At 43.8% G+C, this 20941-nt stretch overlaps 1 protein-coding gene across 2 annotated transcripts in view; it reads right to left on the minus strand.

The window, feature by feature from the left end:
* Positions 1–20941, minus strand: part of Entrep2 (endosomal transmembrane epsin interactor 2) — a 402661-nt gene that overhangs the window by 118535 nt on the left and 263185 nt on the right. The gene's annotated exons all lie outside the window — the stretch shown is intronic.

Consider the following 20941-nt stretch of genomic DNA (forward strand, 5'->3'; position numbering starts at 1 on the left):
CCAATGATTGGGAGTAGCGATAATGTGGATCTCTTGATTTTCTTTCTTAATACATACGCTTTAAAGTCGCAATAAGAGAGAAGAGCTAGCATCCCTTACAATTTGCAATGTGTGCGGTTTGTAGATGGTTTAAATTGCGCAACTCTAATAGACAAAATGAGCCATTTCATTAACTCAAACCATCAGCAGTCTGTTGCCATTGCTGCTACAGATCTTAGCAAATGTGTTTCTTCTCCATTCACTGACAAGGAAACTGAGCTTTCCTGTCTTTTTTAAAGCTACAAAGAAAATAGGTAAAACTGTTCAAAGAACGAACTCAAATTGATTTCCTCTTTAATGCAAATATATTCAGAGGAAACCAATTTGGATCACATTATCTGAATAATAACATCAAAACATGGCCTTATTAAAATTTCATTAAATGTAAGCAGCATAAATTTTTTGTTTATAATTCAATATGAAAATGCAGAATGATAATGGGACCTGCAAGGCAAATATAAAATTCCATTCCATATTGTGATGCAAGTATTCGGAAACCTAGTGAGCTGTGAGCAGGAACTTTCTGTTCCACACAGGATCCAACAAGACATTATTAGGCATGGGTGTCAGTTTCAGAGGCTGCCATAGTCAGAATGTGTCCTCCGAAGCTCACATGTTGGAAATGCAAGCCCCAATGTAACAGCACAGTTGCTTATTGGGTGAATGAATGCCATATTCTCTGTAATGGGCCAAGAGTGAGTCTATTTTGCCATTGTAGTCTCTCGCCATCTCATGATATAGTGACCCTCAACAGATGTGGCTACACGCCCTTGACCTCCCAACCTCCAGAGCCATGACTGAAATACAACCCTGCTGTTTCCAAATTATCCACTCTACGGTATTATTTTACAGCTACACAAAAATGGATTAAGATCAACTAAATAAAGCATCACACCGTGACATTCTCTTTTATTTACAGTGAGTCATTCATTTGCTCCAGTTCCCCTGCAAATTGAAATCTGTATTTAAGTTCATAGTAGCCTCCTGCAATCTAAAATTCTGCAATAGGTCCTTCCAGCAGGATCTGTTGTGCCTTAAGCCAAATAATTCCAGCAGCCAAGAGATAAGGGAGAAGTGGGAAACAGGATGGGAGCTGTTGTCAGCAATCAGGCTGCTTGCCGGTATTTTCCGTGTTAATTTCTTCACAAAGCACCACGGAGCTTCAGCAGTCGGGCTAGCACCCAGGACTAGAAACTTCAGCATCTTTTAACAGCACTCCCACACAGACAACAGATGATCATGATTCAAAACACATGAAGAAAGACACCAGTTTTCAGTCTTAAAACACCTTTCTTCATACTGTCCAGAAAGGCAGTGAGAAAACATGGACATGGAACAAGGTTACTAAAGTGGAGATTAGAATTTCGCAATGAGAAAGTCCAAATCAAATAGGCCATGGAGGCTGTGGAGGCTTGGGCAGAAGCTATGACAGTAATAATACCGATAATGGTAAATGCCAGCAGCTAATGCCTTTACAAAGGTAACTGGAGCTGGGAGATGGTGGCGCACAGCCTTTAATCCCAGCAGAGGGAGGCGGGTCTTTGTGAGTTCGAGTCCAGCCTGGTCTAAAAGAGCTAGTTCCAGAATAGGCTCCAAAGCTACAGAGAAACCCTGTCTCGAAAAACCAAGAAACAAACAAAGGTAAGTGCAAATACTGCTTCTTTAGTCCCACAACAACCCTGTGATGCATTTGATTACTCTCACTCACAGAGAAGCGAGTGTGTGAAGTGTAGACATGGTGATGTTGGAGAAATAAAGCTTTGGCATCGGGGAATTCAGACTACACACTTGAAAAAGCTACTGACACTCCAAATCTCACCTTCCAGACCAACAATATGATACCATTAATCCTGGATTCAAGGAATTAGCTGAGCTGTGTTTGCTAAGTCCCTAGCACAGGGTCTAGCAGGGTGTTTACTTATGGTTCATTTCCTTCCAGAGGGGTTATGCGAATGATAATTTTGAGGATGCTACAAAGTTGTGCATGTGTAAAAGATGAGAAATCTTACTCTCTTAGGATCCTTGTCGGACCGCAGAATTAAATTCATGAGATAGGATTTTAATTTAATTTGATTTTTGTAATCCTGGGGGTCAAATCTGGGGCCTCACATACATTAGGCAAATGTCCTACCACTGAGCTATACCAACAGACCTTAAGACCCATTAATTAGACGAAAGCACACACACCTTTAATCAAAGTGTTATGGGACACCATTGCTTTTTTAATGAAACAAAGTTTCAAAGAAGTGGCGAGACCTGGATGTTTTTGTATTTGAACAAAGAGCAATAATTGTAGAAATGTAACTCAATTCTGTAGGCAGGCTAAAGGAATGTAGTTAGCAAAGGCTGTCCAGAGATTTCTTGGCCATGACCCAGTAACGTTTCTTTTCTCTCTGTGCATAGGCACCCTGCCCTTGGACGTTTTTTAATCTCCTGTTTTAAGGAGGAGAGGAGCTGAGGCTGCCCTTCTCGTATCTGCTGTTTTTCAAGTGTTTCAGCTCAAAGTAACCCTCATGCCAAAGTGGTGGATTTGGGGTGGCATAACCTGAGCTAGAAAGGTGTTCATCTCAGAGGAGCGTGTGCACATAGAAAAACCAGGAACATGTCGCTGTGTCTTTAAGGCGGTACACTTTGAGAAATAGAAAGGCAGAGTTTTGTTTGCTTGTTTGGAAGATAAATGAAAATTATCTCCCGGGTGAAGCCCCACTCTCCAGTGGCATAATGCTCTGCCCATTATGTGGCTCAAATTTTTTAGCAAATTCAATGTGATTGACAAGTGGTAAGTGCAGCTCTCTGTGGAAGCCTCGAAGTCACCAAGACAAACGATTAAAACGGGAAAAGAAATTTTCAGACGCCTTGCATTAGTGACCTTTTTGCATTTATCATCAGGCCCCCCAAACACAGGGGGCAAAATAAAAATTCTTGGAGGCAAACCCCACACTAGCTGAGATTTCAAAAGCACCAAGCCAGGCTACACAGCACGCTTTAAACCATCTCTAAGTAATTAAATGCTTTCTTCCATCTCCTTGGCAGCGAACGCCCGCCAACAAGCTCTTATCATCTTCATTATCTACTAGAGGCTCCTCTCCATTCACTGATATTTCTCATAGAAGCAGAAAAAGATTTGAAATCCTCTGAGAGCAACACGGTGCTAAAAGCAGGCGAGGACCTTCGGGGAAGACAGGGAATGATGTAAGCATGCAGTGAGCGTGCAGGAATGGCTTCCCTGCCTTTTCGATGTGGAGGGCGGGGATGGGACAGCGTGCAGCAGGTGTGTGAAGGAGCTGCCCTTGGTGTTAGATAACAACCACGGCAATCAAGACACCTTAAAAGGTTCAGTACAGTTCTTCTCCTTGGCTCACTGTGTCTACCCATCCCTAACAAGATCCTTCAGGCTGATCCCCATGGCCAACCACATAGAACATTTTGTTCCTCGTAAAAGTTGATCAAGCCTAGCAGAGCTTTCCTTGGCTGGGGAGATAGCGCCTTCCTACTACCACAGCCACTTGGCACAGAGCCTTGCTTGAACTCTCTTTTCAAGAAATAGAAACTCACAGTTACCAAGGGCCTTGATTAAAAGCATTAAGGTGTACTGAGTTATGATCTCAAACAGGAATAAGACTTGATTTGTTTGCTTGGTTTCTTCCTCCCACTGCAATTTTTCCCCCTTTGGAAATTGCTGCTTCCACCTCTAGGAGACCTTTATACTACTCTTTCTTGCATTGTTGGCGCACGTGATTGGGGTCAAACATGGTGATTATGGCATTCAACCAGCATCTTTCAAGGGGCACTCAGATGGGTCCTCTTCCCTGTGCTAACAAGCTGAAGGGCAACATATACCTCGCTGTAGTTTGTCCAAAAATAAAATAAAATAATAAAAAAAAACCAACCAATCTCTCCCTCATGGTGATGCCAACTCAGAAGATACCGAAAAGGTGGAGAAATAGTTTAAATCCTGCTGTCTGAATCTCCGTGTCCTGAGTTTAAGGTGAGACTCCTGCAGATAACTGGAACCTGGGCATCTTTCACCTAATCTGCTTTGAGCTGTTCTCTGGCCCCTGAAACTGAATAAGTTTTAGCTAAGTCTGCAGGTACACCAAATGTCCAGGGGAAAAAGAATGCAGGGGGCAGGAGACCCTGGTGCACAGGGACAGGAATGGGGGCAGAGAAGGTGGACATCTCCCCTGAAGACCTCTTAATACCATGGGAAGATACTGAATACAATCTCACACAGAATTCTGTGGCTGGGGAATTTGCTTATATTTTATTGTTAGGAATACAGATGTGGGAGGCAGGCAATGAAGGGCCACACTTGTATGTGCTTTCTAGCCACTTCCCCCTGGAGCTTCAGACAGCTTGGAGGATACCGTCAAATGTCACTTAATGACAGAATCTTGGCAGGTGATTTTGTCATTGGGTAGATATAGGTGGTGTAATCTTATGGGACCACCATGGCATCTGAGGCCCACAGTTGACTGAAATGTTATATCATGTGATACAGGGCTCCACTTTAACCTACCTGCTACTCCAGATTATTCGTGTTTTCACCCAAAGCATTTCTCCACAGGCCCCAGCATGCAAGAAACAGGGCCTCATTGTTTTAAAGCACATTTTGGCCTGCAATAGAACTGTACTCACAAAGCAGGGGCACCAAAGAGAACTGTCAAGGCTAACAGTGCAGATAGTTTTCATGAAAACCGTATACATTGAGTCAGCAGAAAGAAATAGATAAAATGTCCCAAGTATGAATAAACATCCATAAAAAAATAAAAATAATAAAAACTATCCAAGGCATACAGGAGGATCCTGTGTATACATGGCTATTGGTCCCCAGGGAGGCGGCTACAAACAGAAGTAGATGGAACAGGAATCCTGCAACATGGAAAATTTCCACAGCCCATGTCTCTGGTTCCACATCCTTTCTGGCCCTCTCCTTTTGACTAGCAAGCTGAATGGCAGTCTTTCGGGACTAGAGTGAGATAATCAGGGCTCATGGGTTCTCGAAGGTCTGCAGAGGCAGAAACAAGCAAAGCCTCGCCCCCGAGAGCTTGGGTGCTGGTTGTGAAACCAGCTAGCCACTTTTTCAGTCAGGGGAGACCTGGGAGTATTGCATATGCTGTAGCAGAAGTTTATGTCCCTTTCTGAGAACAACTACAGCCATCTCTTCTTTGTGGATGTGCTCCCCCTACTCCCCCCCCACCCCAAGTGCTGGACTATTGACTAACAGCATCTTATGGGCAATTGGAAATATACCAGGCCTCAAGGTTGGGCGGGAAAGCAGTTTCCCTCAGAAGTCTTAGGCTACAAGAAGCTTCACCATGAGGCTGGCATCCTCCATGTCAGAAACTCCTAGGGTTCTCATTGCCCATCAGCCTAACCATTTTCTGGTGATTTCCAATCACATGCTCCAAAACCAAAAGGGAGAAGCACAAACATCCCTGTGTAAGGGATGAAGGGACTGATACCTCATTGCAGGCGGTCCAAAGCCATGAAGGAATGAACAGGGAAACGGGCAAACCTTAGCCACCCTGACCAACCTCTGAACCCAGCAGAGGGGAAAAACCTAAATAATACATCCAGAATGAAAGTACAACATCACTACTGACTCAATAGAAACAATTTATACGGAAATGATAAGAACTATGCAGTGGACCAGCAACACTGCTTTAAGCAAGGCTACTAATGTAGTATTATACAAGCACAGATCTGTTAAGGGCTTATCTGTGCTCTAGTATAAATTTGTATGTTTAAGTTCTATTCTTGGTGCCCTAGACTATAACGATATTTGAAGGTCTATTTAACTTAAATGTACTAAGCTAAAATGGGGCACTTAGGATGAGTCCTCAACCGGTAGGATGGGTACCCTTACCAAAGGGGAGAGATCAGAACACGCCCAAAAGAAAAAGCTGTAAGACATCAGAGTGAGGAGTGGCCATTTCACATGCTAAGCAGTGTAAAGATCAAGAGAGAGCAAACCTTCATCTTTGATTTGTGGCCTCCAGATATATGAGAAATATATTTCTAGTGTAAACCAACAGCCTGCAGTGTTGTGTTACAGTAGCTATAGCCAACCAATGAACAGATAGAGCCAGGGAACCGAGTTGAGGGTCCAGGGATAAACTCTCACCTTTATAATCAATGTTTAGAAGGAGCTAAAAAAAAATTCAATAGATTAACAGCAAATGATACTAGCCATACTGGACAGTGCATAGCAAAGAGAATTTTGACCTTGACCTTATGCTACGCACAAAATAGGGCAAAGTGGGTCAGTCAGTCCCACGCCAATTAGAGCTGGCACTATAGAACTATAGACTGAAAGAAGTAAGTTTGTGTGACCTTGACATGAGAAGCAACCTTTTAGATACAAGACCAAAAGCAGAGCTGATAAGTGAGAAGACCGAAAAGACTGGGCCCGGAGGTGCAGGCTGTAAGGCCAGTGACATAGAATGTTAGAATGTACCTCATCAAGGGTATGACTTGTGGTGTGATGGAAATTCCAGAAATTTAGAACATGGAGCAATAGCTGTAAATATGCTAAATGAACTCCAGAATAGTACTTCTGGCAGGTATAGTTTATGGTGTATTAACGGTAACTCAATCAGCCTTATTTTAAAACACAACAAGTTAAGGCTAAACCAAAAGTCTCTAATAAGCCTAGTGAGATGAAACAGGATAACAAACCAGCATTGAGAACCACCAAGTAGATCACGTCATGTGCCCAGACTTTCTGCATTAACAACGATGAAAAAAATTTACATGATAAAAATCAATCAAAATTCAATGAAGGACAGTCTCCTGTGGGAATAATGATTTCAATCACAATCAACAAGCATGCCTATTTACATTTTAGATTAACTCTAAAATAGGCATCTTTAAAATATGCTGCACTGTTCAAGAAAAGTGATTTTGTTTGAGTTTTTGCCACCAACTTCCTGTGGGTTCAGGCAGAAAAATCTCAAACTGGTTAGGTATTAGCCTTTCCCCATAGAAAGGAGGGTCTGGGCAGGTAATACACCTCAGTTTTAAAGCACATTACTCTATGAAAGAATTCAAAATGAAAACCCATAGATGTGTAGTGGAAGAAATTAAAAGCCATTCAAGTTAACACTTAACTATTAGCTGTGTGTGTGTGTGTGTGTGTGTGTGTGTGTGTGTGTGTGTGTGCGCGCGCGCACGCGCGCGCCTCTGCACCCATGAGAGTTTATGTGTATCACATCTATGCAAGTGCCTGTGGACTGGAGTTACAGGCAATTGTAAGTTGGTTTTAGAAACTGAACCTGAATCTTCCGCAAGAGCAGCAAGTGTGCTCTTAACCACCGAGACATCTCTCCAGCCCACCTAATTCCCTGTTCCTTGGGGGATTCACTGGAGGTGTCGGGTGAGCTATAATGAGTTTCCTATCTTGGTTCTATCTTCATTTGAGTGCTAACACTGTGACTTCTAGAACAAAGAGATATTTCCCCTTAGAACTACCCAGGAAGCAGACTTCAATAAGGACGGTGACAGTCCTTGAGGAACTGGAAATGGGAGCTCTGACTGCCCCCTGGTTTAAAAGCCATGCGCACCAGCAGGCTTTGTGGTTCCCATCCACTAACTAGTCCAGCCTTAGCACAGATTCTAGAGAAAGGGAAACATGAAGGGTAGGTGGCAGAGTGAGTTATGGACACAGTGTGGGCCAGTGCTTCCCAGGTGGGGTTTAGCCACTGCTAAGAAACCACCTGATACCTGGGGGGAAAATCCCCCCATTGGAATCAACCTATCGGGCTGGAGAGATGGCTCAGCAGTTAAGAGCACTGGCTGCTCTTGCAGAGGGCCTACATCCAATTCCCAGTACTCACATGGTGACTCACAACCATCTATAATGGGATATAATGATGCCCTCTGTTGGCAGACAGAACACTCATACCTTAAAAAAATACAATAACAAATAAAATTTTCAAAAGAATCATCCTATATTGGGAAATGTGCTTCAAAGCAACCTGGGAATTTTGCGTGTGCCTGATTCAGGGACCTAAGATGGTACCTCTGACCTTGCAGCAGGTGCCTCAGGTGCCTTTCTCTCTCCCCTCCTCCCCCAGCTCCTCTCTCTCTCTCTCTCTCTCTCTCTCTCTCTCTCTCTCTCTCTCTCTCTCTCTCTCTCTCTCTCTCTCTCTGTATTTAACTCATCATCTATCTATAGGAGTGTCTGGCTGGGGCCTCTTTCCTGATTTAGGTGGAGGCAGAAGCTGCTCTTCCAGCAAGAATCTTGTGTGTCAGTTCCTCCAAAAAGGGGACTTCGGAGAAAACTAGTGAGAGCCTGCTATTACTGGCTCCTGGACGACCTCTGACCTGGTCAGTTTGGTTACCTCATCCCAGCCATAAGCATCTTATTCATCTTCCTCTGTGTTTCAAGCTTTGCCCCTTTAACCCTTCACCTCCCTTTTAACTCCAACCTCTGTCCTCACTGCAATTTCGGTGAGTAGCCTTCACTATGAGCCAATTTCTCTGACTACCCACAAAGCAAGCTCCCACCTCAATAGCCCAGTAAAGACAACCCAATCTGGACTAATCTGAAAATTATAAAATAAATGAACGCCTGTGAACATTTGTGGAAGATATGCTCATGACACATGGTTTAAAACTAAATTCGCTCCCCAGGTTTCTTAGGCACATTTTTGAATTCCACATACAGCATTGAAGAAACCTCTACTGTAGTTAAAAAAAAATTCACAAAGCAAAACAAAACAGCTGTTTAAGCAGAGTGGATTAAGTAAGTCGCACACAGAATGACATCCACATCTGCTCTCTTTCATGTACCCGTGTGCCGTCTGGAATGTCCCCCAAGGACATGTGCTAAGACTTGCTTCCCAGGTCACTGTGCAATAAACGGCGGTAGAGCCTATAGAAGGGGCATAGGGGAAAGGAGGATTTGCAGGGGCGGGGTGAGGTGGGGGTGTTGCCCTTGAAGGGGGTGTTGGAAGTTTGGCCGCCTCAGCTTCTCTGCTCCCTGATTACCATGAGCAGAGCAGTTTCCTCTGCTGTGGACTCCCCCAGGATGTTCTGTCTCTCTACAGGCCCAAAGGCAACAGAGCCAAGCAACCTGGGACTAAACAGGGTTAGGGTCTCCTCGCTAAATCGTGTTCCTCGGCTTTAATGGATCCCGGTGCCAATTATTTCCTAAGTATGCCATCTGAGACCAATAAGGCTCTGTGTGTAAGGAAAATGCAGCGGCTGTAAATGAGAAAGACTGGGAAGAAAGAACGATAGTGAAGAAGCCTGCCCACTTAGCTGACTGGCAGGTTTCTGTCTCCAAGCCGCCAGTTTGGAGGCTCACAATACACTACAGTAACAATGATGATTACTGTTTTGCTTAATGTAGACAAACAAATGTGACACTGTTTCCCCAAGACCATCCACAAGCCCTGCATACACCCATCGATGGGCTTTCTCTGGAGGCCACAGCTTGGGAGCACTGTGCTTTGAATGGGAGCACTGAAGGCTCCTCTATTTTGCCTCTGTTCTAAGGGACAAGGAGTAAAGGTCTTACAGAAATCTAATCACTTTTTTTGTTTTGTTTTGTTGTTGTGTTTTGTTTTTCAAGGCAGGGTTTCTCTGTAGCTTTGGATCCTGTCCTGGACTAGCTCTTGTAGACCAGGCTGGCCTTGAACTCTTCAGAGATCTACCTGCCTCTGCCTCCCTAGTGTTGGAATTAAAGTTGTGCGCCACCACTGCCCGGCTCCTGCTTTTCTTATGAAAATAATTCAAACAAGAAAATTGGTGCCCAAACTCCTCGTTTTCATTTTGATAGACTTTACAGTTCACGGTGTAAATGCTGGAACATGTGTGTATGTGACCCTGAAATACCCCTGGTGGATGGGGTCACTTCTACCACAGAATTAAAAGGCCTACCCCTAACTTCCTGCGAACGTGTAAATCGTATGCTGGCTAGCAACCTTACTCCGTGGGAGAGCTGGACAATTCATCATTTTTAAACTTCAAGTGGGCAATCACTAGAAATCTACCATTAAAGGAAACTAATTTCTCCCCAGATGCTACTGTGTTTGCACGGCATGGTTTTTATTTTTAATTAGTGCATATTAACTATACAAGACAATGAGTTTTGTTTAACATTTTCTTACACCTATAAATTGTTCTCCGATAATGTTTGCTGTTTCAACTTCCTCTTTTGAATCTCTCCCTTCCTGCTGGTCCCATTCCTTAAAGAGATATTTTGGCTGCGTATGAAGCTGTCAAAGCTGTCAAAAAGCCTTGAGAAGGAAGGAATGAAGAGAAAGAAAGAAAGAAAGAAAGAAAGAAAGAAAGAAAGAAAGAAGAAAGGAGGGAAGGAAAGAAGGAGAGAGAGAGAGAGAGAGAGAGAGAGAGAGAGAGAGAGAGAGAGAGAGAGAGAGAGAGAGAGAGAGAAACATTCCAGGCAGTAAAGAAACTTAATCTCCGTAAGACAAAACAAAGGAAGTCAAAAGTTTGGGTAAGAAAGAGGCAGAAAGTGGAAGATGAGAGGGATCCTGTAACACCAGGGAAAATGCAAAGATAGCCAAGGAAAACACCTATGAACAGCTCTGCTGAGGAAGTGAGGGAGAGACCGTCCTGTGGATGAGACTCGCGTTCAGCAGAGCTGCCTCCGTTCAGCTAGCCTGGCCATGGCACTGATTACCAGTTAGGAAACTACCCTGGGAAGGAGGACCCTAACTGCACAAAAAGAGCCCCAGCTAGACTTTCTGGAACTTCCCTGACCTCTGAAGCTGGTGACACCATTCTCTAATTTGGATGGATACAGCAAGACTCTTAATTTTATTTTCTTTCCTTTTTTGAGATCTTATTAATCCCACAAGTTTGAACAAGATGGTAGGAGAGACATCAACCAATTTGCTGTTTCCTTGGATGTAGCCAATCACTAACTAGCTACATGCCGATGAAATTTCTAGAATGGCTAGATTGTTTATAGTTATCTAAGTGGTCCACACTGTTCATGCATCTTTCCCCCAAGCACACTTACCTCTAAGCAAATTGCCTAATTCAATGGACATTTTTATTCTGGACATTTAAGAGCTGTGGATTGGGAAATTTCACAGAGTAATTAATTAAGGTGGATACATCTGTTATGCTAATCCTTCATTTCTAAGTGTGATTATTAGATGCAACTTACAGAATTCAGCACAACTCACCGCCACTTAATATTAACAGCCATCCACATTCCTACTTGATGAACCTTACTCAAGGACGCTATTTCTAAATTCATAAACAAATTATGCGGCACCTTACATGGATGTTAAATACCAAGCAAGTGTCTGAGGAATGGACACGTGACCCGATTCAAGTCAATGGACTGTGAGAGATGTTTTGAGTGACATCTGAGAGGTATTTATTTGCTCTTAAATACAGGCGACAGGCAAAGGAGAAAGAAAACTGCCCTTTTAAGCTGCCGTTTTCCACCTGCTTGTATGTCCCTAAGTAGTGGCGATCGCCTTATGGCTAAGATTTAAGCCAATACATTAAAAACACATTCAAAGTGGCAGAGTGGAGAACTAGAAAGAACGAAAGCCCCCGACTCAGGTAGACTGTGATGCCACACCCATAACATCCTGTCTATGCACCTGTGCTGGCACAGCTTCCTTTGTCAGGATTTTGTCTTATGTCGTATTTCACTTGCTGCCAAAAGCAACCCTAAAGCTTCCCAACCAACATTGACAGACTAGGTAGATAAGCAGGAGAACTGGGCATCTGGCTATATACCAACGTCACCTACTAATACGGGGGTCCCAGTCAATGCCCATGTGCCAGCTGCTCTTCCTGTCTCAGCTCTGAATACAGTTGAAGGGTGGATCTGAAATGTTGCTGAAGTTCAGACCTTGGTGCACAGGAGACACTTCCTAAATATAAACAGACACTGAGAGCAACAATTAATAAATGGGACCTCCTGAAACTGAAAAGCTTCTGGAAAGCAAAAAACACGGTCAACAAGACAAAACGACAGCCTACAGAATGGAAAAATATCTTCACCAACCCCACATCGGACAAAGTGCTGATCTCCAAAATATACAAAGAATAAGAAATTGGTCATCAAAAGAACAAATAGTCCAATAAAAAATGGTGTATAGACCTAAACAGAGAATCCTCAACAGATGAATCTAAAATGGCTGAAAGACACTTAAGGAAATGCTCAACATCCTTAGCCATCAGAGAAATGCAAATCAAAACAACTCTGAGATTCCATCTTATACCTGTAACAGTGGCCAAGATCAAAAACACTGATGACAACTTATGCTGGAGAGGTTGTGGGGTAAAGGGAACATTCCTGCATTGCTGGTAGGAGTGCAAACTGGCTCAGCCCCTCTGGATATCAGTATGGTGATTTCTCAGAAAAATCAGGAAAACAACCTTCCTCAAGACCCAGCAATACTACTTTTAGGTGTATACCCAAAGGATGCTCAATCATACCACAAGGACACATGCTCAACTATATTCATAGTAGCACTATTTGTCATAGCCAGAACCTGGAAACAACCTAAATGCCCTTCAACCAAAGAATGGATAAGGAAAATGTGGTACATTTACACAATGGAATACTACAGAGCAGAAAAAATAGTAACATCTTGAAATTTGCAGGCAAATAAATAGATCTAGAAAACATCATGTTGAGTGAGGTAACCCAGGCCCAGAAAGACAAACATCACATGTGCTTACTCATACGTGGCTATTAAACATAAAGCCTGGAGCTGAGCCTGGCCTTCTGAGACTTCACCTGGTCTTGCTTTGCTTAGGAGAGCACAGGGAGTTACAACCCAAATGTCTCAAGGTCTTTAGGAGTATGAATATCTTTGATTCCTAGACTCATGCAGAACCTCCAAGTTTGGCATTGTTTTCTGGCCCCTGTAGTGTAATATTCAAGCCACAGGAAGAGAGAAAGTTCCTAACCAGTCAAACACACATTCTCTGCTCTCCAGTGGTCACTAATGGGGCCTGAAGCACATCGTTATCTAGACGGTGACCAACAATCCTCACAGTCTATGGCGTAGCACGTATTCGGCATTCACAGTTAAACCCAGGGATCCAAAGTCAGGGACAATTTGCAGGTCATAGGTCACATGATCTGGAGAGATGCTTAGTGTGTGCTGGAGACCAGGATGGGGAGCAGCCACACCAGGGCAGAGTGTAGCTAATCAGTCAATACAGGGCTTTCCTGAGCAGCAGACAGGGAGGAAGACCTTGCAAGGAAGCTAAGGTGCCAGTTCTGAAGGGACTGAGCTTCCTCCTTTGAAAGTTAAGTTGTAACTGAGGCCTAAGGATGATTCAGAAGAGAAACTATCTCCCCTCATCCCACCCTGGCCATATCTAAAGAGACAATTTGGTAGAGTGATTTCCCAGCATGTCTGTGGTTGCAAGTTTAAATCCCAGTGTGCGCATGTGTGGATGTACACCCCCACAGAGGAGGGGAGAGAGGGATGAAGGGGAAGAGGGAAAGGAAGAAAGAGAGAGAGGCTTATTCGCTATGGCACCATGGAGAGAAAACTATCCCTGCATGACTCCATCTCTTCCCAGTAATGGATTCAGCCTTAAAAGGATTGTAACTATCAGAGTCTGAGCTGCTCCCACACCAGACTGGGAAAGATCTAGACCCAAGATGATGATCAGAGAGAGCAAACTTGAATGCAACCAGAGAACCACAGTGGTTTGGAGGAAGGAGGCAGCCGAGTTCTAGAACAGATGGCTACGGTGGAGCAGAACTAATAGCAGAACAGAAATAGACTTTATAATATAAAGACGTAATGAGAACACATAAGGAGCTATTATTGGAGTGTCATAAAACGCTACGAGGCCAGAACGGAGCTTGGGGTTTTAATTTAAAATTTTAAAAGAGGAACTGTAAAAAAAGGAATGGTGCCCACTGAAAGAAAACGCATTACTGTTTTAGGGGACCAAACGAAAGATATGTCCCATAATACAAGACAAAGAGTTAAACGAAGCTAAAAATATCACAAATGAAAAATAAAGACATGGAAGATAGGAGCAGGAAGCATTCTGGGTAAATAACGGGAGCTGGGGAAGGACACAAAGCTATGTCAGGGAGTAAACAAACGGAAAAAAAAGAATTGGGAACCCCTATCAAAAGTGTCCTGAAAAGTCCAAATTTAAATACACCCTGGAAAAATCTCTGAATTTTTAGCACTAAATCATATAAGCATCCAGACAGAAAGAACAATGAGTTTCTGGGAATAATTTTACACCCTAGTCGTCACCTGTGATCACAGAGCGGTGCAGACCAGGAAAGACAGAGGGGGATAGTGGTGAGAGAGAACACTGGGTGAAGAATTTTCTCCCCAGGAATGCTATCATTATGCTAGCACAGAAGAATAGATTAGTGGACACACAGCGTCAGGACACAAAGACTGTCTATGTACGCTAAAATAACTCTGCACATTCCCACCAAACACAAAGAAAACAAGGGATCCTAGGAAGGAGAAAGAGGTGGCAGTCAATATTAACAACAGATTTTATAACGCAATCACAGGCCACTTCACAATGAACACTGTGGGAAATGGGTTGCCATGTGACTTTGACTTATATATCAAAGAATACTTGACAAACCTAGATGGTCTAACCTATATACACATATGCGGTATGGGCTAATCCACTCTTCATTGGCCACACATCTGGGCAACCTTCTAAATATTGTCATTGATGATACTGCAGTGGCACTTTTATATCTAAATGCAGAGAAGGTATAGCAATATCATTTAATAGAATGATAATGGATTTTCAACTCCATTACTCCTATGGAACCACCAAAGGATCCTGCCCATCATACATGGGATCCAGACACTGATCAAACGCGAGGTGGGCATGCCCACGTTTATAAAGATCTTAATATTGGTCACAAAGATTCTTGAAATGAGGATCAAAAAAAATATTAAAATCTGAACTCAGATAATCCTGAAACACCTCGGGAATAAGAGCAGGAGGACCCATGTGTGTGGCTGGAAACTCAGCTTTAGTCCCACTCCTCCCTCTCCAAACCCTGACTCCCACAGAAAGACCATCAAAAGACCAAACTCCTTCCCCAAAGCTCAAGTTCTCACCTACAAGGTATTTAAGCTCCGGTCCCTAGACACACCATGTGATTTCTCCTCTTCCCTCCCCCAATTTACTCCTGGGGGATTTGAGTGTCACTTGAGAGCACTTAGCTCGTTGGACCTGGACTTTTAATTTGGCTTGATCTGGCTTATTTGAATTGGTGGAGAAACCCACTACCAGGGATTCAAAAATACCTATCAAGATGAAGTGCAGAAAAATACTCCTTCAAAGGCCTCAGATGGGCACGCTGAGAGGGTAGAGACATCCACTGGTCTCTGCTGCTAGGACCGAATTTCTCACCATGCCTTTCTTTCTGTTGACAATGCCATGAATAGGGACTGAATGCATTTTATATAGTGATGCGAACAGAGATAGAATCTGGAAGTTTAGGGACAAGGACCTCAATTCTTGCCCTTGCTCAGAAGCCAGAAATACCTTTGGATCTGGCCTGAGGCCAGAGATGCAAGAAAAGTTTGGGGTTCTGGTTCCTGCTTTAGTTTCTTGTTATCACTCTTCTGTTAGGAAGCTGCCTAGAACCTGCATGTGAGGGTGTGTCCAGATCTTCAGTGCAGACACTCTGAGGGGACAATGCTTCGCCAACTGCACTGACCAGCTCACTCCATGCCTCCCCAGCTTACGCCATGAGTCCCACTAAAAGGCACCTAGCCCAGAAACTTGATGGTACCCATCCCTGGGACCCTGCAATATAAGAGCTCTAACGGTCAAGCTCCAACCTATGACCCCATAGCTCCTTTCTAAACACCTGCCTTGTTGTGATCTGTGAACTTCATCCTTTGGTCTGCAAGACCAGAACCCAGAAGCTCTAAGTGGCAGCGTTGAGCTGTGGTGAGCTCCTGGCATCTTAACTCAGGTTAAGCCGTCTCAGCCAGAATTCATCCCTCCCAGAGAAGGACTAGATTTTCCCAGTTCTAACAAGCTTCTGAGTCGAAAGTTTTGTGCTAAATGTGGCCGATGTGTGTATTAGAACCTTTAAAATGAATGGCCTACTAGGAGCTACTTAGGTCCCAGTGAGAGTGTGTTCCTCTTTTTTACACACTCACTAGGCGTTATGACGTCACCTACTATGAAGTTCTCAGCTGAGTGAATTTAATGCTGGCACCACAGACTGTGAGTTAAATAAACTTCATATATATATAAACTATCCGCATCTGGATATTGAATTACAGTAACAGAAACTAGACCAATATAGATGGTATTCTGCCAAATCCCTCGCTAGGAGGCAATGGCGGTAAGATGAAATATGAAGCGGAGAGAAGGTCTTGCCAAGTCCTTTCCCACCCTTGTCACGTCACCAGCAGTGTCCCTTCCCCAATTCCCAGCTCATTTAGGCACAGAACAATCTCCGTGCTCCTTTAAGAAATGGCCACCAGCAACAACAGAATAGTGTGTATACCATTTGCCAGTAAATGTGAAAAGCACAGATGAAACTGGAAAATCCTAGGACGCAACCAAACAAAATTAACAAAAAGCCTGAATCTGAATAGTCTCTGGAGCTTATGAACTCAGAATTTCAAAACTGAGTTTAAAACAATTCCAGACCCAGATCACTGCACTGGTAAATTCTACTGACCATTTATAGAAGAAATAACCTCATCCTCAACTCAGCGTTTCCAAGTAGAAAAAGGAGGACTATTCCCACAGTGTCTCTTATGAAGACAACATTACAATATAAAAACATGGCAAGGACATTTTAAAAAATTGAAGACTAGAGGCCAACTTCCCTCATGAATATATAATCAAAATCCTGAATAAACACTAACAATAAAAATCAAGAGAGTCAGCAGGAGCAGGGTGAGGTTCAAATAAGGAAATCACGTTCATTTAACATTCAAAAATCAACCCCGGCAGCTTGCCATATTATCGGAATAAAGAATTCACTTCATATGGTCTTTTCAAAACAAAGGCAGATCATACAGTCATAGCCCAACAAAACTCAGCAAGCTTGAAACAAAAGAAAACTCAGTCACTCAAACAACTGCACAGTGCCCACACCACCATGATATGCTGGGAATATCCCCTCTATGTTGAGACATGAGACAAAAATCCCTCATGTCCACATGGAAGACCAGACTGTGGAATCAGAAAAACAAAAGAAAAACCAGACATATTTAGAAGGAAAAAATTATTATTATTATTATTATAGTTTGTTTTTTTTGTTTTTTGAGACAGGGTTTTGCTGTAGCTATCAAGCCTGTCCTGGACCTAGCTCTTTTATGTCAGGATGGCTTCAAACTCACAGACATTTGCCTGCCTCTGCCTCCCGAGTGCTGGGATTAAAGGCGTGCGCCACCATCGTCCTTTCTTACTTCTAGCAGCAGTTATGAGAACCAAAGGAAACAGGCAGAGATTTGAAGCAGAAAGTCTCCTGGGCTCCCTGGCCACACAGGGGCAAGTTGCCTTACAGGTCGGTGCCCGTGAGAGGTGTATTGTAAGCAAGGCTCCAGCCTCTGCTATGCTGAGCCACTGAACTTCCAAGGGTTTTCTGGTGGATGCTACCACAGCGCAGACTCCCATGCCATGAGGCATCTCACTCCTGCCTCAACTGCACTTGACATCCCTCAGCTCTGACGTGTCAATCTGGTTCCCTACTAGGCTCACAGGGGACAGCTTCTTAGCTGTACTTCCCTACTTAGGACTCTAGGGTACTTGTTTATTCCAGACTGGAAACCAACCCTTTAGTGTTTGTCCTTGGCCCCCTGCCCTCTCCCTTCAGAAGTCTGCTGACTAATTCTGGAATCTCTGTAGGACCGGGGTTCAATCAGTCAATTTCCTTCGGGTACCAGGCTTTGCTCTCAGCCCTCAGCAGGGGGAGAAAGCAGAAAGAAAGAAAGAAAGAAAGAAAGAAAGAAAGAAAGAAAGAAAGAAAGAAAGAAAGAAAGAAAGAAAGAAAGAAAGAAAGAAAGAAAGAAGCCCACCCAGTCACTATACAATGGCTCATTTCTCGTCCTTCCAAAATGCGGCTGACATTTCCCATCTGTCCAGTTCCTTTGAGAGTTTCAATCTTTCTTCTTTTGTTCTTTTAATGTCATTTTAATATCCTTTTGTTCCTCTACTGTGAACCCACATCATCTAATTTTAATTGTGTTTCGGGAAGAAGGGTTATAAAAAGAAATACTTGTTGGGTGTGTATTTACTTTGAATATTGCGTTGTAACTATTGCTAATAACAGCCCATCTTTAAGGCTTACATGGGGTCATTTTCTTCTGAGAAGTTCAAAGTACATTTTAAATGTCAGGTTGAAGAACAAAAGGGAAATGTCATTATTACCATTTTAAAGTTAGATAGAGTGAAGCCTTGTGAGAGAGCCAAGAGACTGCTGCCCCCTCTGCTGCTGTGGCCGTGGTGTGACCTCCTATTCTCAGGTCAGGGGCTCCTGGTTTTCCACTGAGGTCCCACTGTGAGTGTGCTATCTATATTCCTTTACAAACTATTTTCAATTACATTTATTTATTATACGTGGGGGTGTACATGTGCTATAGTTTACACGAGGAGGCTGGAAGACAACTTCAGAGTTGTTTCTTTTTTTCCATCTGGATCCTAGGGATCAAACAAAGGCTTTAGCAACAAGCGCCTTACCCACTGAGCCACATTCCCAACGCTCATATCCAAGGTTTTATTTTCTTTTTTACTTTAAGAGAAACTTCCATATCCATAGTCCAGAGAAGACCTCATTGAGTTCTCAGCATGATGCAGTGCATGCTATGGCCCACTCCCAACTTACAGGCACCATTGAGGTGAGCCTTCACAGAGAAGGAAACTTAAGGATAGAGCTGCGGATGGACTGGAGGGGAAAAAGGCCCTGGGCCCACGGAGAGGGAAAGTGGACAGGTGTTTGTCTCCTTTGCTGTCAGGTTCAAGTCTACGGTCCCGAGTGTCCTGGTGGATGGGGAACAAATAATTAGACTCAGCCCACAGAATCTCCTTCCCTTCTGTTTGCTGCCTGGGAAACGAAAGGCTGCAGAGAAACATTAGTGGCGCAGTCTCAGAAAGGAAAGTAAGGAGAGCACTGTAACCTCCTGAGAAGAGTTACAATGAAAGGGCTTGCGGAAGCATGATCCCCCTTCCCACAAGGAGACAGAATGTGTCTCGTGTACAGTTATCCAGAAAAGAAAAATGACCACGGCAGGGCATTTCCACCCCAGGCACAAGTCAGAGCTGTGTTTGAGGAAAGATAGTTGGTTCCTTTTGGGGAGAGAAGTCTTTAGTCTGAGGAGCTGGAGGAACCTTCCTCATTCTTGGTTCACCATTCTCCTGTGGGAGGTGCAGGGTTACAGGGATTTAGCCGGCTTGGGGGGTGAGCATCATGAGGCCCTTCCCAAGGAACTGAAGGGTCACTGGAGTCAGACTCTCTGGAGTGGGAAGAGGAAGCCAGGATGGTAGAAGGTGACAATTTGTGAAGGTCCTTAGATTTGACTTCATTCTAAGAATCCGGAAAACAGCATGTCACTCATGAGAGGATTCCTCAAATACACTGCTGACTTTACCTGAAGTCCCGAGTGAGGCATCCGCGAAGGGCCCCGCCTCTGCCTCATGGCGGTACAGACTCCAGCATCAGCCTAGAGATGGGATCAAGGGCAACTGGGACCAGAGGGTGGATGAGACAAGATGAGGATGTGGTGCGGGCTCAGAGACAACTAAATTTCCCAAGACTGGGAAGAGGGATCCAGGTGCAGTACAATGGCGGAGGCTCATTGTACCCACTATCCCACATCCAAACTGCCAGTCACTGAAGAATTGACAGTTGTGCCTCTGCTAAGTCAACACATTTAGAGATATAAAATTTAGCACAAAATTTTAAATATGATCCACTTGTGAGTAGGCTTCATCCAACTAGTCAAAGGAGAGGGGGACTCTTCCAGCAGACTGCCTTTGTATTTGGATCAGTGATATTCTTGGGTCTCCGGTCTGCTTTGCCAGCCCTACAGAGTTTGAATTCACCAAGCCTCTACCTCTACAACCTCAAGAGCCAATCAGTCCCTTCAGATGAATGAGCCAATGCCAATACCTTCAGATGATATCTCTCTTTGTTCTCTCTCTCTCTCTCTCTCTCTCTCTCTCTCTCTCTCTCTCTCTCTCTCTCTCTCTCTTCCTTTATCGGGGTCCTCCTGATCAATACAAAGTGACGCAGATAAGAGACGATGATAGGTGGGACCAGGGAATGGCAGAGGAGGGAATAAGAACGGTTGGGAATGGTTGGGATGGTAAGTGATGTGCAGGATTTCCCCGAAGTCTAGGGTCAAGAGAAACAGAACAGTTGAAAATGACTCAGAGATTACAATCTCTAACCAAAAAAAAAATTCATAAAGAATATAGGCAGCCCTCTGTATTGGCGTGTCCTCCAGTCACAGACTCGGTCAAACTCAGATGGAAACGCTGGGAAAGAAGGCAATTGTGATGAACACATCCAGACTTCATCCCTGTCATCCCTCCTCAGCAATACCACAGAACGGCCCTCACACAGCACACACACACACACATTAGAGACTGAGCAGTCGGGACCACACACATCTGTATTCATAACACAGGAGATGGTGGGTGGTAGGAAGGTCAGGAATGAGATAACAGACAGTGAGGTAATGAGTTCTCGGCTGGCTGAGCTACATGAGAGCCTGACTCAAAAACGGGGGCCGGAAAAGAAGAGAGAAAGGTGGGGCAGCATGAGAACATACTATTTTTATTGTTTTTTTTATCAGCTACTTGTATATTTCTCACCAATGATGACTACCGAATATAAAGAAACGGCTACTTTAAAAGTCACGTTAAAGACTGCTTCCTGTTGTGATGGAGTGAACTGACCTCCACTGTAAACACT

The sequence above is a fragment of the Microtus pennsylvanicus genome, chromosome 18 (assembly GCF_037038515.1).
Source record: "Microtus pennsylvanicus isolate mMicPen1 chromosome 18, mMicPen1.hap1, whole genome shotgun sequence".
Taxonomy (NCBI): Eukaryota; Metazoa; Chordata; class Mammalia; order Rodentia; family Cricetidae; genus Microtus; species Microtus pennsylvanicus.